We start from the raw sequence: 6,879 nt of genomic DNA, 5'->3' as shown, positions 1-6,879 counted from the left end.
GGATTGAGCCTCAATAAGCCTCCAGAAAAGGAGAGGCAAGAAATCTCTAATACGAGGGACTGAGCCTCAGCAAGCCTCCGCAAGCCTCCAGAAAAGGATAGGCAAGAAATCTCTAATATGAGGGACTGAGCCTAACTAGGACCCAACATGGGAAATACCCCAAGCAGGACACGGAGTAAAAAGGATAAAGACAGCAATAAAGATATTCCCGCTGTTAGTCCCCTAGGTCTCATGTTAAAATATTGGAAAGATAATGAGAGAACTAAACAGAAGAAAAAGCAACAAATGACAAACTATTGCTGTTTTATTTGGACTCAGGGACCCATCCTCAAACCCTCAATCTTTTGGCCAAAGTTTGGGTTGAACAAGGATGTGATGTGTCAACTTCTAATTCAATATGTAAATGATAAAAGTCCAGTTTCTCAAGAAGAAATGGCCTATGCTCTTTGTTGGAGGCAGGGACCTGTCCTCCTCTTTCCCTTAAAGACAACTAGGGAAAAACCCAATCTAGCACCTCAAACTGAAGAGTGAGAAAAGCCAGTCCCCATGCCTAAAGACTCCAGCACATGGGATCCTCTAAACCATCTTCCCCCACGCTCAGTGCCCCTAACCCTTCCCCTCAGGTAGCAGCTGCTGTCCCCGTTCCTGCTCCAGATCCTTCTCCTGCTCATGTTATTCCTCCTCCTTACAATCCTGATTCTTGGGAATCACCATCCCATTAGCCTGTTCCTTCTCAGCCTAAGTACCCCTCCCTAAAAGGACTCCAACGTGAGGTAGAACAATGTAAAAAAGATATCCAAAATTTCCCATTTCCCTCCACATCTATGGAGTCAGCCCCAACTCTCTTCCCCTTAAAAGAGGTGCCACAAGGACAGGGGGGCTATTAATTTTGTGAATGCTCCCTTAACAAGTTCAGAGGTCTGAAGTTTGAAGAAGGAACTTAAGCCGTTATTGGATGACCTTATTGGGTAACAGATCAGGTTGATCAATTCTTAGGACCTCACTTATACACTTGGGTGGAGTTAATGTCCATCCTAGGCATCCTCTTTTCAGGGGAGGAAAGAAGCATGATCTGTAGGGCTGCTATGGCAATTTGGGAACACGAACACCCTCCTGGTCAAACATTCCTACCGCAGATCAAAAGTTTCCCACCCAAGACCCCCGGTGGGACGATATTAATGCAGCTCACTGGGAAAATATGCAAGACCTAAGGGAAATGATAATAAAGGGAATTAGGGAATCAGTACCCTGAACCCAAAACCTCTCTAAAGCATTTGATATACAATAGGAAAAAGATGAGGGGCCTATGAAATTTCTAGACAAGAATAAAGGACCAAACGAGACAATATGCAGGCCTAAATTTGGAAGATTTCCTTGGACAGGGAGTGTTAAAGCTCCATTTTGTCACTACAAGTTGGCCAGATATTTCAAAAAAGTTACAAAAATTAGAAGACTGGGAAAACCAACCTCTAAGTGAACTTCTGGGAGAAGCTCAAAAAATATATGTGAGGAAAGAAGCAAAAACAAAAGGCAAAAACTCACGTTATCCACTTTCCAGCAGGTGGCCCCAAACCCACATGCTTCTAAACAAAGCTTCCAGGGGGCCAGAAACTATAAAAGGTCCAGACCCTCATTTAAAGGACCCCAGCCTCCTTCTAGAGGACCCAGGCCCTTGTCTACCAGACCCTCTAAAGAATTTGCGGGGGCAAAGTTGAAGAATCCCAGAACTGAGAGAGAAGAGGGACAGGATAGGTGCTGTAAATGCGGAAGGGCAGGCCACTTCAAAAGAGAATGTCCCAAACTGGAAAAGGAGAAAGAAGCCCTTCAACTCATGACTTTTGAGGAAGAACAGGGGGGTCAGGGGCTCTGTTTATCTCGAGTCCCACCAGGAGCCCTTGATAAATTTACAGGTGGTAACCAAACATGAGCTTATCACCTTTTAGTCAATTCAGGAGTGGCTCGCTCCTCCATTTGCTTCCCCCCATCCAACATTGCCTGCTCTTCAGAAGAACTTTTAGTCTCTGGGGTAAAAGGAGAAGGATTTAAAGCAAAAATCTTAGAAAGTACAGAAGTTAAATACCAAGATCGGCTGACTCATATCCAATTTTTGTTGATCCCTGAGGCAGAAACTAATCTATTAGGAAGAGACTTAATGCTAGAATTAGGCACAGGCTTACAAGTTGGTCCTAAAGGATTCTTTACCTCATTAAACCTACTCACCACCACAGATGAAAAATGCATTAATCCTAGTGTCTGGTCAAGGGAAGGAAACCGGGAGAAACTCTGAATCCCTCCAATCCACATCAAGTTAAGAATCCCCAGGGAAGTAGTAAGGAGGAAACAATACCCCAAACCCCTAGAGGGCAGGATAGGATTAAAGCCTATAATTGAAAGTCTTATTAAAGATGGGCTCCTTGAATCCTGTATGTCCCCGTATAACACTCCAATATTGCCAGTCAAGAAATTAGATGGGTCATACCGACTTGGTACAAGATCTTAGAGCCATCAAATAGTCCAAACTAACCATCCTGTTGTCCCCAACCCATATACCATTCTCAGCAAAATTCCAAAAAAACCATCAGTGGTTTACAGTAATAGATTTAAAAGATGCCTTCTGGGCATGCCCCTTGGCTGAAGACAGCTGAGACATATTTGCTTTTGAGTGGGAGGATCCCCATTCAGGGCGAAAACAACATTATTGATGGACAGTTTTACCTCAAGGGTTTACAGACTCTCCAAACCTTTTTGGTCAAATTTTAGAACAAGTGTTAGAAAAAGTTGTCATCCCAAAGCAAATATGCCTGCTCCAGTACATGGATGATATTCTCCTATCTGTTGAAGATGTAGAGAAAGTAGCTGGCTTCTCTACACATATCCTTAACCATCTGGAGTTCGAGGGGTTATGGTTCTTAAAGGGAAAGCTTCAGTATGTGGAGCCTGAAGTTAAATATTTAGGCCACTTAATAAGTGCAGGTAAGCAAAGGATAGGACCTGAACGAGTTGAAGGCATCGTGTCCTTACCCTTGCCTCAAACTAAGCAATAACTCAGAAAATTTCTAGGATTAGTTGGACATTGATGCTTATGGATTGACTCATATGCCCTAAAAAGTAAACTTTTATATGAAAAGCTTACCCAGTGGAAACTGGACCGTCTCCTGTGGACTTCTGAGGAAGTCAATCAGGTTGAAGAGCTGAAATACAAACTCATAACTGCCCCTGTCTTAGCCTTAGCTTCCCTAGAAAAGCCATTTCATCTTTTTGTTAATGTAAATAACGGGGTAGCTTTAGGGGTGCTTACTCAAGAACATGGTGGTCACCGGCAGCCCGTAGCCTTCCTATCAAAAATTTTAGACCCAGTCACCTGTGGGTAGCCTCAGTGCATCCAATTCATTGCAGCTACAGCAGTATTAGTTGAAGAAAGTAGAAAATTAATCTTTGGGGGGAAATTGACTGTAAGCACACCCCACCAAGTTAGAGCTATTTTAAATAAAAAAAGCAGGAAGGTGGCTCACTGACTCCAGAATCTTAAAATATGAGGCTATTTTACTAAAAAGATGATTTAACCTTGACTACTGATAATTCACTCAATCCGAGAGGTTTCTTAACAGGGGACCCAAATCTAAAAAGAGAACACTTATGTCTAGATCTAACTGACTACCAAACAAAGGTCAGGCCGGATCTAAGAGAGACCCCTTTCAAAATGGGGTGACACTTATTTATAGATGGTTGATCCCAAGCAATTAAAGGAGAAAAATACAATGGGTATTCAGTAATTGATGGAGAAACTCTTGAAGAAACAGAGTCAGGAAGGTTGCCCAATAGTTGGTCTGCCAAAGCATGTGAACTATTTGCACTCAGCCAGGTTTTAAAACACTTACAGAGCAAGGAAGGAACTATTCATACTGATTCTAAATACATTTTTGGAGTAGCTCATATATTTGGAAAAATTTGGGCTGAGCAAGGTCTTATTAATACTAAAGGCCAGGCCAGGCTCAGTGGCTCATGCCTGTAATCCCAGCACTTTGGGAGGCTGAGGTGGGCGGATCACGAGGTCAGGAGATCAAGACCATCCTGGCTAACATGGTGAAACCCCGTCTCTACTAAAAATACAAAAAAATTAGCCAGGCGTGGTAGCGGGAGCCTGTAGTCCCAGCTACTCAGGAGGCTGAGGCAGGAGAATGGCGTGAACCCGGGAGGTGGAACTTGCAGTGAGCTGAGATCGTGCCACTGCACTCCAGCCTGGGTGACAGAGCAAGACTCTGTCTCAAAAAAACACCAAAAAACAAACAACAAAAAAACTAAAGGCCAAAATATCTTACCCACGAGGAGCTAATCGTCCATGTTTTAAACAATCTCCAGTTGCCAGAAGAAATAGCCATTGTACATGTCCCCAGACACCAAAACGACTTTTCCTTTACAAGTCAGGGAAATAACCTTGCAGATCAAGTGGCTAAACAGGCTGCCATTTCATCTGAAACACCTTTCACTTAACCCCTTGTCTTCCTCCCCCTGCTGCAACCCCTACCTTGTCTGCTGCAGAAAAGGAAAAATTAATAAAAATGGAGCCAAAGAAAACTCAGAAGGAAAATGGGTGTTACCAGATCAAAGAGAAATGCTATTCAAACCCCTCATGAGAGAAATCCTACCCACCTGCATCAAGGGACACACTGGGGACCCCAAGCCATGTGTGACATAGTTCTCAGGGTTTATGGGTATATACCCTAGCCAAACAGGTTATGGATAGTTGCTTAACATGTAAGGAAACCAACAAACAAGTTATAAAGAAGTCATCCCTGGGCGGGGAGGGATTCAGGGCTAAGACCATTCCAAAGTGTTCAAACTGATTACACTGAAATGCCCCCAATCGGTCGCCTAAAGTACTTAGTAATAGCAGATCACCTCACTCACTGGGTCGAAGCTATTCCCTTTTCAAATGCAATGGCCAATCATGTAGTTAAAGCATTAATTGAAAATATAGTGCCCAGGTTTGGGCTAACAGAAAATACTGACTCAGACAGTGAAACCTATTTCATAGCACATATCATTAAAAAGCTATCCTAAGCGCTAGACATTAGATGGAAATATCATACTCCTTGGCACCCACCTTCATCAGGGAGAGTAGAAAGGATGAATCAGACCTTAAAGAACCATTTAACCAAGTTAGTTCTATAGATTCGGTTGCCAGGGATCAAATGTCTTCCTATTGCCCTGTTAAGAATCCAAACGGCGGTTCCACCGCTGTCGCCGCCGTAGTGCGGCATGCCGCTCGGCGGAGGGGCCGGGCCTGCGTTCTCTCCTCCTTCCTCCCCGCCTCCGGCTGCTGGCAGGACCTTTCTCTCGCTGCTACTGGGACCCCGTGTCATAGCCCAGGCTGAGCACGATGCCCCCTCAAAAGGGAGGTGATGGAATTAAACCTCCGCCAATCATTGGAAGATTTGGAACCTCACTGAAAATTGGTATTGTTGGATTGCCAAATGTTGGGAAATCTACTTTCTTCAATGTATTAACCAATAGTCAGGCTTCAGCAGAAAACTTCCCATTCTGCACTATTGATCCTAATGAGAGCAGAGTACCTGTGCCAGATGAAAGGTTTGACTTTCTTTGCCAATATCACAACCAGCAAGCAAAATTCCTGCCTTTCTAAATGTAGTGGATATTGCTGGCCTTGTGAAAGGAGCTCACAATGGGCAGGGCCTGGGGAATGCTTTTTTATCTCATTTTAGTGCTTGTGATGGCATCTTTCATCTAACACGTGCTTTTGAAGATGATGATATCACACATGTTGAAGAAAGTGTAGATCCTATTCGAGATATAGAAATAATACATGAAGAGCTTCAGCTCAAAGATGAGGAATGACTGGGCCCATTATAGATAAACTAGAAAAGGTGGCTGTGAGAGGAGGAGATAAAAAACTAAAACCCGAATATGATATAATGTGCAAAGTAAAATCCTGGGTTATAGATCAAAAGAACCTGTTCGCTTCTATCATGATTGGAATGACAAAGAGATTGAAGTGTTGAATAAACACTTATTTTTGACTTCAAAACCAATGGTCTACTTGGTTAATCTTTCTGAAAAAGACTACATTAGAAAGAAAAACAAATGGCTGATAAAAATTAAAGAGTGGGTGGACAAGTATGACCCAGGTGCCTTGGTCATTCCTTTTAGTGGGGCCTTGGAACTCAAGTTGCAAGAATTGAGTGCTGAGGAGAGACAGCAGTATCTGGAAGCGAACATGACACAAAGTGCTTTGCCAAAGATCATTAAGGCTGGGTTTGCAGCACTCCAACTAAAATACTTTTTCACTGCAGGCCCAGATGAAGTGTGTGCACGGATCATCAGGAAAGGGACTAAGGCTCCTCAGGCTGCAGGTAAGATTCACACAGATTTTGAAAAGGGATTCATTATGGCTGAAGTAATGAAATATGAAGATTTTAAAGAGGAAGGTTCTGAAAATGCAGTCAAGGCTGCTGGAAAGTACAGACAACAAGGCAGAAATTATATTGTTGAAGATGCAGATATTATCTTCTTCAAATTTAACACACCTTAACAACTGAAGAAGAAATAAAATTTAGTTACTGCTCAGATAAACATACAACTTCCAAAAGGCATCTGATTTTTTAAAAATTAAAATTTCTGAAAACCAATGGGACAAATAAAGTTGGGGAGATGGGAATCTTTGACAAACAAATTATTTTTGTTTTAAAATTAAAATACTGTGTACCCTCCCCCCCAATGAAATGCAAGTTCACTAAATGTGAACACCTTTGCTTTTCATGTGATTAAGACCCTACTCCAAATTGTAGAAGCTTTTCAAGAACCATATTACTCTCATGATACTTCATTAATCTCCATCATGTATGCCAAGCCTAACACATT

At 42.5% G+C, this 6,879-nt stretch overlaps 1 pseudogene; it reads left to right on the top strand.

The window, feature by feature from the left end:
- The first annotated feature begins 5,327 nt into the window (after nt 1–5,327).
- LOC100994249 (obg-like ATPase 1) lies at nt 5,328–6,583 on the top strand (annotated as a pseudogene).
- The last annotated feature ends 296 nt before the right edge of the window (nt 6,584–6,879 follow it).

This window comes from Pan paniscus, chromosome 23, assembly GCF_029289425.2.
Source record: "Pan paniscus chromosome 23, NHGRI_mPanPan1-v2.0_pri, whole genome shotgun sequence".
In the NCBI taxonomy this organism is placed as follows: Eukaryota; Metazoa; Chordata; class Mammalia; order Primates; family Hominidae; genus Pan; species Pan paniscus.
This window is presented reverse-complemented; position numbering and strand designations above follow the sequence as displayed.